Below are 17,488 nucleotides of genomic sequence, written 5' to 3'. Positions count from 1 at the left end.
CAGAGAGGAGAGAAACTAAAGCATTCCAAATGATATTCTTTAGGTAACATATTAAATTTCTTCTTTACCACATCAACTATAATTTAGTCGTTTTAGTTGAAGATATTTCTAAATGAGAGCTCTCTGGTAATCCCCCCCCCTACCTTTTTAATGAATGCTCTTTTCCCATTCATCATATTTTAAATGATTCTATAAATAATGTTATGTTAAAAAAGTTTTCTCTTCATAGTAGAGTACTAAATGAGGGTCCTATATAAAAGATCCTACAGAGTGAAATATTAGGAAATAACCAAATAATTGATATAGTCATTTTAATTGCTACCTTGTTATCTGTGACCTAGTTTGCTTAACAGTTTTTATGGAGCCTGATTCTCTGATATACTGGAGAACGTTAGATTCAGAATGGATGTAAGAATATTTTGATTTCTCTTTCACTTCTATTCAGTTGATAGTATTTCTGTAAAAACAAATCAGGCTAGTAAAACTCATTTTTAGTATTTCCCTAAACAGCAAGTTTATATTAAATTAGATTTAATAAAGAAGAACAACTTTTTTTCTATAATTATTATTCCCCACAGAGTATATATATCAAGGCAAACAGGAGAGAAAGTAATCTTATATTTTCTTGGAACACTATTGCACACAATCAAATAAAATGAACTTGAAGCCTACTTTTCTTTTTTTTTTTTTTGTCAAACTAAAAACAAGTGTGAGAACTTGTGGAGCCAGCATCAGGTTCCTTAGTTTTCTACTTTGTCTAGCAGATCTTTAGTCTTCAAACTCTTCTTGACAACCCTCATCTTTATGAGTCATCTACCTAACCGATGCACAAAAAGGCATGGATTTACGATTACAAATGTTCCCGATGGCATAGACTCCATTCTCAGAACATGTAAAGGTCTAGATGAAAACGCTATAGAGTTGTGAAATAATTGTCATTTGAAGGTATATAGAAAGACTTCTTCATGAGCAACACTGAGAATAATATATAGATGGCAAAGTAAGACACAGACATATGACAGGGTGTTGTAAGACACATGCATAGGCACACTAACATGCACATACATGACCATGGCATGACTATGGTGTAAGGATTCTCTATAGTCTGCCAGATCAGCCCCCTTACTCGACAGTTACTTCTTAATGACGACAGCTTATTTCTCCAGTGAGGATGAATATAGCCTGAGGTGTGGACTCCTTCCTCAACATTTTGTTTCTTTGTGCCAAGGAGTCCATGTGTGCACCATGCATAAACATGTATGAGATTATAATGATAAAGTGAGAAATTGAGCTAAACCATCACAGAGCTGTACCAAACATCATAGACAAAGGGCATCGTAAGAAACAAGCCATATAAAACTGTGATGTTGTTGTTTGGGGGTAATTCCGAGTAACTCGTTTGTGTATTGTTCACTTTTGTTTCTTTGGCTTGGCTGCTAAGAAACTGAGAGTCATCTTTGCCATTAAATTCACATCCAGCCTCAGAGTGTGTTCTTTCTTCTCTGGTCTTCATTTTGGCTAGGTAACATCTTTTTAAAAAATTTAAGTCATTTTTACTTACTTTCTTGTATTTCTTTTGAGAACCATTTTGATACTTTTTGATATAACACTAGAAGGAGAATAAAGAGAGGAAGGCAGGGGTTATGTAACTAAATTATTTATTTATTTAATTTGTTGAACTTCTCTGAACCTCAAATTCATCTAAAATGGACGGATATTAAAACCAACCTCAATGGAGAAAATGTGGCAAGAGATCAGCTAATCTTTCTTTCTTCCTTCCTGATATTCCCATCAATAAATAAATTGTGAATGTGCATGTGTGTGTAAATATGTGTGTTATATATGAAACTGTGCATATATATACACACATATTACAAGTAGATTATATGTACATACACATATACGCACAACCTCTCCCTGCTCCCCACCTACAAATTTCTGGGATCAAAATCTTATTCAAAAAGTCCTCACTCACCAATTTCCAAAGTACTTCAAGGTAAGCAAACACAAATCTATTCTTCACTACAAATGCTGTTTTGTTTTTTGTTAAAATTGTGATCTATGGAAGATATTGGAAATAAGTCTGTGAAACGAGCCATTTTATGAAAGCAGAGTTTCAGTAATCTCTATGCGTTAAATAGGAGGCTAAAAGAAATTCCTCCCTTTGGGTCCCCCTCCCATCTCTGTGATTTACTCTGCCTGTCTGCTGCAACAATCATCGCCACGGTACACAGTGCTCACCACTGACCTATTGCAGACAGTTAATCAAGAGCAGAGAGAGCAGCTTTCACAGTACAAGTAGTTGCTTGTTCTCAACTTTTTAAAGTTCATAATTCAGTCTTACTGTCATTTCTTTCCTCTTGCCGGTGCTTTATGAAAGGTAAAGCTGAACAGAAAGAAAACCAGAGTCATTAACTGTTTGAAAGTTTAATGTGCTACCAAACCAGAATTAGATGTGATAATGAAATTTCCACAGTTGAAAGCAGACTTTGCTAACTGATGTATGTAGTGAGAAGGTGGTCACATAACCAATGAAAATAAAAACCGTGCTCATTTTTTATATTTCTCATTCATTTTTTTGTTTAAACTGGCCAAATGCCAAATTAGACTTCAGTTGGGATACTTTAAAAAGCGGATTTAGTAAAATTCCACTTGTTTCGCTTAAGAAATGTACATTCAATACTGACAGCAGAGATGTTGATCAAGTCACTTTATATCTAAAGACATTCCAGAACAATGGTTTAGGATTTGTGGAATAACTTTGCTAACCTGTATTCAGCCATCTTGACTGGTCGGAAGAGCCATCCAAGTCACCAGAATCCTTTCCACGGAGCCACAGGATGGCTCACCGCACTCATGCAACTCTCCAGCCTGGTATTCAAGGCATGTCTAAATAGGATTCTGACTTATCCTTTCTAACCACTTCAATTTCTGCCTTTTGTGGTCAATATAATCAACATGGGTCATCATTTGTTCCCCAAATACAGCATATTCTTGTCTACCCCTTTGCCATTGCACATGCTTTTCTCTCCTCCTGACATTCTCAGCCATGGGGTCTCTTTGCCTCCCCTTGTCAGGCATCCCCACCCACTGTGTCCCTCTTCCCAACACTTCCACTCAGGGACCTCTTACCTACCTCCATCTTTTGAAATTATATCCATTTAAAGTTCAGTTAAACTGCCCTTTTTTAAAGAAATTATTCCTTTTTGTCCACCCCAAACCAACCTGATCTCTCTCTTCTCCATCCAGAATCACTTACTTTAACTCTTGTATATCACTTCCATAGTCTTCGGCATACAGTAGGAGTTCATTTGCTCTATGACAAATGAATCAATGACTTATAGGCTATATTGCATTTTAATTTACCCCATAATCTTCTCCTCCTCCTTAGCTTATAACTTCCTTATGGCAAAGATGGGATTAGTGGGAGGAGGTACTTATTAATCTTTACAACCTTTACATTATCTAATAGTTTAATTGTACATAATCAAGAGTTGATAAATATGTCTTGAATTGCACGATTAAACTGGGTCGGCTGGGCTTGGTTAGAAGCACCTTAGGATCGTGCCTGGATTTATCAGAAGCAGTGCTAGTGATGCAAACGGTAATTTTCTTTGCTGATTCATAGCTGAATTTATATGACACTAAGCTTTGGAAGGTACCATTTTTCAAATTAAATATAAAAACAATAACCTTTCTGTGTGGAATGTTTTAAGTTCTCCTGGCTCCTTTCAGGCATGGGGACATCTCTGTAAGGTGTTGACCTAAATTTCTTCTGACCTAATTTCCTTGTTGCAAAAGGAATTCGGTGCAGCCAGCCCCCACTGCAGAAAGGTTTTGTTCTACATCACTGTCACATTTCAATGACAAATGGAATGAACTTTGTTAGTCCTTTTGAGATTCCAGAATAGCTCAGGATATTCCCCTCTAATATATAAGAGGATTTCAGTGATTTGTCCTGCCGGCTACAGAGTAGAAAAGAGCCTCCCTCTGTCCCATGCATTCCCCCTGAGCAGCCAGGCATACCTCATGGAAGCACCAGACGCTACTTGCAAACATTTTTTGCTGCATGGTAGCTGAAAAGAAGGTTGCTGATGAAATAAAAGAATGAAAGTGGAAAAAATGATGCACTGGGCTCTTGATTCAAGAAAGAAAAATGCTTCTTGGCACTAACAAACTCTACTTTGGTTCTAGTTCTAGGTATTTTGAAATAAAAACAAACCTGTACTCCTATGATCAGAAAAAATAATTTTCCTCCTAATGATACAGATCGACAAGAAAGCTTGTTTTCCCCACTATATTGTGAACATGTGTGTATATTTGTAAGTATGTGTGTTTGAGAAAGAAGGGGCTAATACAAAGAATAGGATTTAGTTCAAATAATTCAATAGCTATAAAAGCCATAAGACAATAGACAGGAATATAATAAAAATTCTTTCCTTTCCATTTCCTAAGAAAAGACAAAACAGTCTTCTACAGAGAATAGCTTTGGTGTATTACTTTCTGGAAGAAGAGGGGTTCCCTACTAGATGGCTCCCAGGGCTTCCTCTGTTGCTATTATTAACCAATGACCACCATCTGAATCATGTATTCTACAAGCAGTTTCGATGTGGGACCGACTGCTTTTCAGATTCAGAATTTTAATAATCATTTGAGCAATATGCTGAATGTACCTTAAAATGCTGAAAATTACTGGAATTCTCTCATGTTTGATCATACAAAATGTTACTCCATTATTTCCATTTGGAAGCAAGTCTCTTGGAAGGTCTTAAGGCACCACACCCTGCCAGTTGGTGATGTGGTCAGCAAAGTCGAGAGGAGGTCAAAGAAAGCAGCTGTCCCAGCAATTTAGCCTGAACCTAAATGGTAACATAAAGGAGAGTAAGAGGAGAGAAAAAGCTGACAAAGGAGAGCAAAACAGTCTGTTTCAAAAGCTTAAATAAAGATATAAGATAGACAATAGATAATTGAAAAGTTCCTTGTTGAAAAAGTTATTTCTAACAATAAAAAAAGAAGAAAAATAATCTGAAGGGGAAGGGAATTTTAATCATCCCCTCAACCAAATGCTGATCATCTCTTGGGAAACTCCCCCAAACGTCAAAAATCACAAGCAGAGTGAAAGATGCACCAAGATAAATAGGTTATATAAAAAGAGAGCAAGTCAAATTAGAGTCTTTAGCCAGCAAAGAGTCACTAAGCAATTACTAGGGGCAGACACGGTCCGTGTGCTAAGATAAATTATTACCCAATGGGCAAACCCCACTACTAATGTATTATTGCACCAAGATCATGTTGTCCAATGGCCAGAAGAACTGATTATTTAGAATTGCATTTCTTATAGCCTAGTGCATAGTATTAACCTAAGTGCAGAGAGATGACAGCAGACAGCACAGAGGGGTAAGGGAGGGAGGGAGACAGAGACAAAGAGAGAGAGAGAGGGGATGTATATAAATGATAGGACTATAGTATTTGATTGGCTGGCTTGTGAGCAGAGTGGCTGATATATTACCTGGATGAAACAGAACACATTTTCTCTTGAGAGCACTTGCTGGCATCCCTAGATAGATCATCTACTGAAAGACAAAGAAAAAAAAATCTTTTGTGAAATCAAAGAAAATTATTATTTCCAGGAAGTTAGTTTTGGTGAAGGAATTTATTGTCATATTTCTGTGAGTTGCACAGTACCACAAGAATTTCTGAATGTGAAGCAAAATTTGAAAAGTTAAATGACGCAGTAAGACATGGTCACAGCAGATGCCATTACAAAATGGCCTAGGACAAGCTGTATATAAAGTAGAGACCTTGCCTGGGTGTTCTGCATCTCTTCCATTATCTTCTCCTTCTGAGTAAGGACTTGGCGTGACCCCTCCACTTTGGTTCATATATGATGCAGTAAAGCTTTTAACAACCAAGTAAATTGGTGACCTGAAAATGCATGTCAACACATATGTAAGCCCTCCGGTGAACTTTAAAGTCACTGCCTCTCATGCGGACTAGCTTTCCATGGTTGTGTAGTAGAAGATCTATTCCAGGAGCAAAGGAGACCCAGCTGTTGTGGTCTATTTACTTAGCATGGTGCCCTGGCACCAAGACTCTCAGGTCCTGCTGCAATACACACTTGCTGTTGTGGAAGGATCTTCCCTCTGTCAGACACATGGAAAGGAGAACAACTTCTAAAACCCATTTTTACATTACCAAGAACAAAGATGACAATGTAAAGCAAAAGCCAGGTCAAATTTAGCTACTCATAAAATTGGCTGAGCCTGCCTCTGCTCAGGGGAAAGCCTTGCTGAATCTCCACTTTCAGAAGCTGCACTTGATTGAACAATCAGACTGAAAAACCCATCGTCCCACAAGGATTTGTGAAGTGTTGAGCGTCTAGTATATGGGTGTTCTGAATAAAAGGATTTTGCCAGGAGTTTTGAGATCAGAGATCCATGATTAATTTTGACTACTTGGATCAGTAAAGATTGTTTTCCTTTGAAACAGAGCACCTATAAAATTATGTAATTTGAGGTATAGGAAAATCATTGCCGAATGAGCAGAGTACTTTGCTGCCCACAGAATCCATTTGGTAATAATTTCAGCATGAAAAGTAAGACCATTATTTTGATAGAACAAACACATTTAAAAGTCATGAAAGATTATATCAGTTAAAATTATTTGCATAAAATACGTTTCAGCACAAACTCACTCAGGTGTAGTACTATTCACACCAGAAATGCAATTCAGTGTGAGCTGTTTCCTAAAGGAAAAGTACATGTGAGAATTTAGATTATTTTGTCTAGCACAGCTGCTGCTTGTACTGCAAAAGCAGAGATGCAGCTGATGACAAGGTAGAATGGAACTTGACACCTCCACTGGCATCCAGCCAAGAATACAGAATGTTTTAGCCAGTCTATGGCATGTGATCCATTTCTTAATTGTTGATAACATATAATTAGGACAATCTAAGCCTAGTTTAATGAATGCAATAAGTTAAACTGCAGTGCTTGACTATACTTGGATAGACTTTGTTAGTCTTGGAGCACGGAACTGCAGAGTAACATTTTATAAACAGTACAAAATGGAATCTTCCCTTTACAAACTATCAGCCTAGAATTATGGCCGACATCCTAACCCACAGTATAAATTCTGTGCACTGTATAAATGTCAACTGATATTCATGGCCAATGTGCCCAAAATAAATTTTCCCCTTGAAGATTTTAAAGGTAAGATTTATGTGAAGAAATTGGGCACATATTTAAAAATGACAGACTACACGTTCTGCTAATCAGTTATCAACCTGATTTATTTTGACAGACTTCTTTTTAAGATGATCAGAGCTCAGTCTAGTGTACTACACGGTTTTTTTTAAATGCAATGATTTTCTTGAAAATAATGAATTATTAACTTTTTATTAAAATAGATTCATTGCATTCATCTCTCCACACCCATATTACTTACCTGTTGGTTTTGTAAAAATATTGTCATTGTAGAGCATGAAAAGACCTTTACCAAGGCCATAAATAAATTCAGCTGAATTTTTCATATCTCTGGTAAGAGATTTATTTTTTCCAAAGGTGAGAAAAATCCTACCTAGGTATAAAAATAATACAAGAAATAAAAAAGTTTTGAGAAAAGACATTTTAGATTTTTGACTGAAAAAATAATTTTTAAGGGAAGCTCTATTTATCCACAGCAAGCATGCTTTCTCTGATTTTCTTCCTTTTTTTTTTTTTTGTCTTTAAATTTGTTCTAATGTTATCAGAATTGATTTTTAGTCTCAGTCATCCCAAAGGAACTGTCTTGAGTGAAGCTCTTATCGGGGAACTGTAATGAAGAACCAGCTCGCAAAGCTGTTACTATGGTGCTCACATATCTGAAGAAATTTTTAGTGGAAATAAAATTCCAAAGCACTAAATTTAGAGGTATTTCGTTTCCTAGTAAGAGGTATAAAAATAGTACTACTAGATACAATTTAAATTCCAAGGGGGAGATATTTATTTCTGTACGATACTCAACCATGTACATTCTAGAAAGCCAGTTTCTTTCCACAAGCCTTGAGACAAATTAAAAATCATGTTAACTAATTCCCTCTTAGCCCCTCATCCCACCAGAGAATAATAGTTTTAAAGAAGGAGTTATTTTCCATTGTCACATTTTGATTTTTCTGTTGCTTTTAAGAAGAAACTTTACAAAGTAAAGCATAACTATCTGAAAAACGTATGCGTCTTCATATATTTAAGAAAAAAATATTGACAATGATGCATAATTATAGTTTTAGATACTAAATTGTATATTATCTCCAGAGGGCAAAGGAGAGTTAAAGAACATCCTTGGTGTCTTGGTATAGTTACTAGAAAGATCAGGTTTAAGCCATATTTTACATTAAAAGCAATAATTACTATGGTGTGCCTAAGTCAGCAAAATTCTCTTTTCCAAAAATGAAAATTTCCAGAAATCATGAAAAAGTATAGCCCTGAAATTAAAATATTTCTAAGTATCATATCATATGTAAATATAATTTTAATAAGCCTCTGCCCACTATTCAAATATATACCAAATTCCCCAAGTCAAATTACACTTCAGAAGTGTTGCCGAAATTACTACTTGAAGAAGAAATTTTAAAATCATCTTAAAAATTTCATTTTTGCCATTAAGCCACCAGAAACAACAGAAAAAAATCCTGTAATAATATTACATGGATGAGAATATTATATTACATCTGCACTTCTAGGTTCATACGAAAGAAGAGAGGAACTGGCATCTCTCAAGAAACGAAACTAAAGAAGTTACAGATGTATACTTTTGTATGAATGATAAATACTCATAATGATTGAAGGGGGAAATAAAGAGTATAGCTATAAGCATTCCGTCCATTATGTATAATTTTTATTGATATAAATATATATTTGAATTTTAAGACTTTTAAACAGTAAGATTTGAGAAGTGCAGTAAAGAATAAGCTTCTCTGTTTATGCTGTTCCATGCATACAGGAGAGAAGAGTTCATGTTATAATTGGCTTTGGTTTTATCTGTTCTTACAAAGTCAAACTGTCCTTAAATGAAATTATTCGCAAAAGCAATCCACAGCGCCATCCTCTACATTAAAATGCAAACCTCATGTTAACATGAATAAATGTGCCCATAATTTTGGAGAATATTTTAGGGGTTGTGGCCATTATATGTGTTTTATTTTTAATGTAAACTTGGAATTTGGGAGAAACGTTACCTTGTAATTAGAACAGAATACCAAGACTAAGATATATAATGCAATGCAACAGTGGTTAATTCACTATTCTTTTACAAATATTTAATTCAATACTTCCGATTTTCCATCTGCACCACGAAGGAAATATTTCTTCAAGTAAAAGTAAATGAAGAACCTTCATTAAAGAATTCACATGATTTTCTAGGTATACTTTTTATGTTACTGTAACTTAATTTTCACCTCTATCTGACCAGGCCTACTACAGACGGTGAAATAGAATGAGAAAAAATAAAGTAAAACAGAAGTGAATTTATTTTGCTATCACATAAAACAAAACTACACTGTAGCACTCAAAAAATAAAAATTATTGAAGCTTTTTCTTCTGACAAAACACTTAGAAAACAATCTCTAAAACTGTCAGTTTAAAAACTCCTCAGGAACATTACACTGTAAAAGTCACCTTTATTGTTAATTCGTTGTTGATAAAAGAAGTGTTTGCCTGTTTTTTGTCACTATGGCTGTAATTATTTCTCTTTTTTATAGGCTGTATACTAAATATAATCTACTAAATTCTTATCAACCTTTTGCTTACAATAAAACCAGCTCTCCACCGCTTCTACTTGCTAGACAAAATTGATTAGAAAGTGATTCTCATGTTAATTTTACCAGAAGCTAGAAAGCGCAAACTGCACATTCAGCTACATAGATATCTGGACTTTTAACTGTGTTTATGTAACTGTACCAGAAACAGTATTGTGCAAATTATGACAATATATTTCATGACATTCCCTAAATCACATTTCTTTTTGGTCTCATCTTCAAAGCCAAGCCAGAAAACTTACTCCTTTAGGTCAGGAAAGAATAAGAATTTAGCTTGAAAGCAAGGCTTTGGGGAGAGTGAATGGATTTGCTAAATTCTTTTAGTATCTACTTAACATTTCAAAACTAAGCCTAGAGGACTCAATCAGAACTCTCATTATAAAGAGAGGATGCCATCCACCTATGAACTCTCTAGGTCACGAGGCTTGCTGCTCTATGTACAAGGGCTCAGTATAAAGTTAAAGGAGAGCTAAGCCCATCCCTTCTGTTTCTGGAGGCTGAGAATGGTAGAAGGTGGAAAGCAATCTGAGACTGCATTTCAATTTCCCTTTCTGGCTTTCTTTTTTCTTAGTAGTTGTGTGCTGGGAAGCTCAAGGGAAAAGCAATCCCAAATTCCATACCTGACTCTAGAATGCAACCTTCTGCAGCTGTCCTTGCTGAGAACTCATCTATTAACCTTGAGGAATGGCTTTCTAGACTCCTCTGAGTTTCAGTGTGGCCTGGATAGAGACTAGGAATTTCTACAAAACCCCACATCTAAGCCCCAAGAGAATTGACAAGGCAGCTGAGTTGAGAGCTGGCAGGCAAGGTGCTTCCATGGCAGAGGCTCAGTTTGAGCTTTCCACCAAGGAGCCATTTGAGAATAAAGCAGAGACAGCGTTCTGTAGCACCAACCAAAGCCAAGGGGAGGGGGAGTTGACTAAGTTAACACAAATGGTGCCTAGATCAGCTATGAGTGCCAGCAAGGCAATAGACAAGGACAGCACCCCGAAAACCAGAGGATCAATAGGTCTCTGCACCGAAGAATACCAGCTCTTCCCTACCACTCCCAGACTGTGAAAGCACCCAGACACTTGAAGGGGTGCCTGGAAGTGGACAGAAGGCTGAAAAATCTGGGAGACTAGGCACGTTTTCCAAAAGAGACAGCATTACCTAAAGGGATGGTTTTAATTATTGGATTGGACTGAATTTTAAAATGCATAGGACTCTATATTTATAAGAGAACCAGAATAGTTATAGACAAAATAATGGAGCTATTTTCCAGGCACATCCAAGTTGCTATATGAGTGAAGTTAATGTTACATAACCAACACAAAGAAGAAACTTTCTGCAGTAAAAATAATTCCTTCTCCAAACACAGATTCTTATACACATGCAAGATCACAACATGATATCTGATGAGGAAAGAGGAGTAATTGTTTTTTACCTGAATCATCCATACTGGGTGACTTCATAAGTGAGTCAAATAGCTGCTTGGGTTTCCTTTTGGAGTTTGTCATGTCTGTATAAGTCAGGATTACCAGTTCAAAAAACAACAACAACAAAATCCCTGCTCTTTTAAAATTTACTCATCTGCAAAGAGGAATTCTAATGATCTCAAATGGTTATCTGGGGAATTAAATAAGACTATTCATGTAAAGTTAAGGGCTTTCCATAAATTGGCTAGCACCATCTCTGTCCTGGTCCACCCCATCTTCATACCTTTTCTGAGATCAGTGAGGTTTGAATGTTCAGGATCACTGATATTCCACTTTCCATCACCATCATTTCCAGTCTCTGATCACTGAGTTTCCAAGTCTTCTTTGTTGTTCACCTGAAAAAGTTCTTAAGCTTATCCCCTGATCTCCTTTCTCATTGTCATGACCTTCAGTCCAAATCTTATTTCTTCTCTCTTTGGCACCTGTAAGTACCTTCTCACCAACCATCTGTCTCGAATCGATTCCTTCTTGTCTGCAAGCCACTGCTCGGCTCAGAGTTTGTCATTCCTTCTCCAAGACCCTCTCTACTCTTTCCTTTCTCCTGTATTTTTTTTTCTACCTTCATATCTTTCTTTTTCCTTTTTGTAATTTCCATAAAGAATATGAAGCTACTCAAAATGTTGAAATACATAGATAGCATGAATCAGTTGAAAGTAAATGAGAACAAAGATGAATTTAAAAAGCAAAGAGATAGCTATTAGAAGAATCTAAAATAGACCTTTCTCCAGCTAAGGTCTGAATTCAACTCTGAGTTTTAAGGCAGTTCAAATGGAAAGGCAGGTATTGTTTTTCGTGGTCATTAACTCAAAATTGTAAAACAATTAACTTTACACTTAACATCTGTGTTTCAAAAATTCAAAATTAGTTATGGAATAAAAAGTTTTTCTTAGGATGTGCTGAGAATTCTAATTATTTTTTAAAGTTCATGTATTAGTAATACTATAACATCTATAAATAAAAATACTTCACAAATAATTTTCTTAATATGATATTTAAGAAAATTAATGACTGATACACTGTAAAATCTATAAATGTAGATCTGGAAGTAACTCCTAATGAAGACCAATCTCCTGATTTCGTTTGCAAAAGCAATAATAATAATGCTTGGCTTTTGGAGAACGCAGAAGTTACTAGTGTGGTTTTGCAAATATCTCATTTGATCTTAACAAGAAAACTAGGTTTCTGAAAGGGTAAATTAATTGACCGGGATTACACATCTGGTAAAGAGTAAGGTCAGAGCTTGAACACAGCTTCACTCAACTATTTTCACAGCCCAATTGGCGTCAATTGATTGATTAATTGAGAGTGATTAATTGTAAGCAGCTGAAGCCTGTGTCACTGGAGGTGTATTTTCTTTTTCTTTTTCTTTTTCTTTTTTTTTTTTTTTGAGACAGAGTCTCACATTGTCACCTGGGCTGGAATGCAAACTGGAGGTATATTCTTCATTGCAATCTCATTCAGGCCCAATTTGATATGTTATAGTGTCCTCATTCTCTTTTATCTACTTTACCCAAAGAGATAGTAGAAGTGATAAATGCTGAAGGAGAAGAGTGACTCATTGCATGTGTATGTGTTTCAAAATTGGGCAGGTAAGACTTAAGCATATATTTCCAAGCCAGGTATGATGGCTCACATCTGTAATCCCAGCACTTTGTGGGGAGTGAGGCGGGTGGATTGCTTGAGGCTAGGACTTTGAGACCAGCCTGAGCAACATGACGAAACCGAGTCTGTAATAAAAATACAAAAATATGCCAGGCATGGTGCCACGTGTAATCACAGCTACTAGGGAGGCGGAGGCAAGAGAATCCTTTGAACTCAGGAGATGCAGGTTGCAGCGAGCCAAGATAGTGTCACTGCACTCCATCCTGGGCAACACAGCAAGACTCTGTCTCAAAAAAAAACATGTGTGTGTGTGTGTGTGTGTGTGTGTGTGTGTATGTACACATAAATACGTATATATTATATATAATATATTAAATATTGTATTTAATACATTATATATTATATATATTTCGAATAATATATATATTTCCAGAGGGCTCTGAGAAGGAAGGTCCCTTAGTAGTTACCATACCATGTGTCTATAGGATACGAACAAAAAGCAAAGGGGAATCCTTGTGTCAGCTGCTGGAAGTCATCTCGCGACTGTGAAGGAGGCTCTGGAAGTCAGAGTGAAGAGACAAAAAACAATCATGCTTTCTTGACACAACAGAGCCACCTACACCACACCACCTTCCAGTTACAAGGCCCCTATATGCCCATTAAGTCTGTGGGAATTGGGTTCTCTGCTACTTGAAACAAGAAGTATATGAACCGATATATGAGAGAAGAGTGGAGGTAAAAAGGAGTGTAGTTTACATTTTCTTAAATATTTCAGACCTATGTGTAAGGTCATGAACAAGATATTGGCATTTATTAACATTTGAATGTGTATGAGAACCTTTTGGATGACACAAGTTTGACTTACAAGATGTGAACACTGAAGTTTAAATGGTGCGTCAGGGAAATGGCAGGTGCTTTACAAGAGCTGAAGGAGGAAACAGAACAGTCCCCCTCATTCTACACAACGTAGTATGCCAGTGGCTATCCCCTCTGGTTTATAGGTGACAGAAAGAGAAACTATTGAGGAAAAATTACACTAGAAGGGCATGAATAAGTGGAACATTCTCTGAATCGTTCTCCTCTACTCACGAGGGAAAGGGGAAGTTTTCCACCCACACACTGGGCATTCTGTTTCTGCTTTGTAGACTGTGCCCTATCCCTCTCCACACTGGAAGGCAATGGGGGAAAAGACTTCACCGAAGCACAAGACAGAATGACCCAGAGTGCAGTTCTGGAAGACAGCCAGTTCCCTAGCATTGATGTGGTCCCACTTAATTCCTCTGGGGTGGACACATGTACATGTTTAGTGACAGCAAGCTATTGCAGCAGCTGGCATACAAGGAACTGAAGTGGAGTCACTGCAAGTAGGATGGACAGAAGAAATGCTCTAGAAAATGCTCAAGTGTAATTTCAAGCAACGTTGCATTGTTTTGGAATACAGGAAACCACAGGAGTAAACAGGCCAAGCTGGCATGCAACAGACACAAATAAAGCAGGACTCTTTTTTCTTTTTTTTCCAGAGGAGCCAGATCAAAGCTCTGGAGTAGTCGGCAGTACTCTACAAAGTATTGATTCATTCTGTTAACAGCTGTTTATTGCATACCTACTATATATGTTGCACAGTCTCCAATACCAGAGTATGACAATGAGGAAGGCACAATGTCTTCCTTTGATGTACAGAAACCTGAAGCCACCAAGCTAAGATGTGCAAAATATATATATATATAATTTCACTTTTTCCATAACATTTTATTTTCAATTTCAAGCTCCCATTCACATTGTAACAGAAATAAGGTCTCCTTCTATCCCCCTTTCTCCTGGATTCTCTCTAATTTCCAAGGAGCTTAAAAAGTGCCAGGGACTATGAAGGGAAGGTGAGAATGAGCAGTCCAGTCTTCATGTCATCATCTGTCCTCACTGCTCTACGGGGAACCTGCCATCCCTTCTGCACTGGTCTAGGTCCATCTTCCTCAGCGGAGAAGCAAGACTTCCCCAGGTCCTGCTCCATCTTAGAGACTGTTCCCTTACTCCCTAAAAGTTCTCTGCTTCTTTACTATTCCAGGCATTGTCTGGGTCTTTTTGCAGATACCCAAAAGCATCTAAGCCCTCTTCTTTCTTTCTCAACTCTCTTCTTCGGAAGGCACAACAGAAATTGACCCGTTATGCCTTCAAATCTGTTTTCTAATTTTGAACTTTAACTTTGAGTTACAAAACAAAGACATCGATTCCTTTGTTGTCTTTTGTTTTCCTTTGCTGTCCCTCTCTAAGGTATTCTGGTTTCCTGAATGCAGAGGCGGGGCAGAGGTTATAAGAATATTAGGAAGACAGCAGCTTTGGTTCATATCTCAAAAAACTTATTCCAATACAATGGGATTCTGTTCTCCTTTGGGAAGATGGAAAAACTTTCCTTGGTGAGATAACATATAAGTGGGTCTTGGAAATGGATAGATGTTCACCAAAAGAAGAAAGTAAAAGAGAATCAAAGGTCTGATAAATACCTTATTTGTAAACAAAGTTAACCCAACACTCATTTTAAATCACAAAATAGTATCAGATTTAAGAACAACAGACAGATCTCATAGAAAATGAGGTTTAAATATCATTAACTGAATAGTGTCTACCCTGAGTAGAAAAATGAACCATTGGCCACTATATTTTATGTGGTTAAATGTCCATTTAAAGTTAACATCCCATCATTCACTTCAAAAAACAGAAAAGCCTTATTTAAGGAAAATGTAACCTAAAGTAAGGCCCCAAAGCAGAGGTCAGATACAAAATTAAGAATATTTTTCCCTTTCTTTCTGTGGCAAAAGTGTATTTGACTAACGACTTCCATTAAAATAATGGAGTAAAGTAACATTTCTTTATGTATGAAAAGAAATCTTTTACAACATTGACACTTTTGGATGAGAGGTTTTTAGATCCATGATGCATAACTAATTTCACCAACTATATTGGCAAAGAAATGTGGAAACACAATAGGCAAAAGCAATCTCTTAAAATCACCCATCAATGTTCAGTTTCCTACCAGCAGTAATACGAATGTTATCAACACATGTGTAACCTCCCTTTACTACAGTGAGAGTTGTGTGGGTGTCCATGCACGGGAGAAAAGAATCCCAAGAACATACATCACTCTTCCCAATTTACATTTTCAGTATCCTGAATTTAAGCATGCTCAATGAATCTGACAGGGAGTGCTACTGAAGTCTCAACTCCAAATAAATAGTTTAAAATAAAAAGTTGTACAAATATTAGTCTGTGCCAATGGTGCGGTTTGAGAGGGAGTGCTATAAACACAAAGTAAATTAAATGGGATCTACTTTTGTGGGGTAAAAGGCTACTTAGACTGGTTATTATAGAGAAAATGTTGTTGTGTGGTGCGACAGCACGTACCCATGTGGCTAACCTACAACTGGTAGAAGAAACAAATCCCACCCATACCTAGGAGCGGTGCCACATCCAGACCACAATTCCTATGAGGGATGAACTTAATTTGCTGAAAATGAAGGCCAGGCTCTGTTGCAGCTCATTAGCTGGTTACAGACACACTGAGAGAGAAGAAAGTGGAATTTAGTCGATGTTCCAACTTCTACATGTGCTGTGAATAAAACAGACTATTGTTTTTTTGATAAAGAAGTATTGTTTTGAATGTGCAGATTGGCTAAGGAAAGCCAGCAGAATTTTTTGGCCAAATATAGTCTCTTGCTCACTCCTAAAAATCCTAGCTTTCAAATTAGGAGCTGAAGTCATTGAAAAAAAAAAAAAAAAAAGTTTACATTCCTGCAGCCTGCTGCAGCAAAGCCAAACAAATGTTTGGCTTAAAGCTCACTTACATCTCTTTCATGAGCCTTTTTTTTAAACATGGAAGTCTGAAAAATACCATTTCTTTTATCGAGTCATTTAATGCCAAGTGGGGAGTGTGTGTGTGTGTGTGTGTGTGTGTTTATGTGAGGACACGCACACTCAGCAACAGTACTATAGGGTCAGTGTAGTGGTTTTAAAGCATGTGGGTCATATTTGAATTTAAAGAAACCATGGTTTTACAGCTTCTGGCATAATTTAGGTCACAGTCACAAACTGTGATTTTTTTTTAAGCATCATTAACCACTGAATGGACAAGGAATGTGTTATTTTCAAGGAGTTTCTTTGGTGCCAGTTCAGGCAATAAAAACCTAAGGACGGGTCAAACTGGGAGGGTAACTTTGTATGTAGTTGCCCTCCTGATGCACTTTTTTACCATAAAAATTGCTTGTTTTTTGGCCTTCAGTCTCTAAGCCCAAAGTGGATAACTTGAAGTAGCAGCATCAATTTATTGGAGGCAGACATCTTGATGGCCAATTTTTGTATAGTCAGTAGAACTGGTGATTTGGCACTCTGAAGAGTCCATTAAAATGACAAAATTGCAGAACTGAGTATGCAGTGGTCTAGTATTTTGGGGTTCACGGGTAGATTCTCCTTCCAATATTCTTCATAGATCATCCAAATTTTTGCTAGAATACAGATGAGTTTTGGTATAATGATGACATTCATATTAAATAAATTCCCAGTCTGAGAGCAGAAAATGAAATGGTTTAAATCAAGCCTCTTTCTAAGTTAGGGGCCACTGACAGTG

The 17,488-nt window shown here is 36.8% G+C and overlaps 1 long non-coding RNA gene across 14 annotated transcripts in view; it reads right to left on the bottom strand.

Annotated features, from left to right (window-relative positions):
- LOC110743615 overlaps window positions 1-17,488 on the bottom strand; it is a 75,687-nt gene that overhangs the window by 2,851 nt on the left and 55,348 nt on the right. For 5 of the 14 annotated variants that reach the window (XR_004183977.1, XR_004183978.1, XR_004183970.1 and 2 more), the window contains 5 exons: window positions 11,220-11,606; window positions 7,447-7,578; window positions 5,510-6,143; window positions 4,674-4,859; window positions 678-2,386 (listed from right to left, as the gene is read on the bottom strand). This is a non-coding gene — a long non-coding RNA (uncharacterized LOC110743615). Of the gene's footprint in view, window positions 1-677; window positions 2,387-4,673; window positions 4,860-5,509; window positions 6,144-7,446; window positions 7,579-11,219; window positions 11,607-17,488 lie in introns of those variants that run through there. The other 9 variants (XR_004183981.1, XR_004183980.1, XR_004183976.1 and 6 more) reach the window with 9 other exon arrangements.

This window comes from Papio anubis, chromosome 5, assembly GCF_008728515.1.
Source record: "Papio anubis isolate 15944 chromosome 5, Panubis1.0, whole genome shotgun sequence".
Lineage (NCBI taxonomy): Eukaryota > Metazoa > Chordata > Mammalia > Primates > Cercopithecidae > Papio > Papio anubis.
Note: the sequence above shows the minus strand (reverse complement) of the source record. Positions and strands in the feature narration are given on the sequence as shown.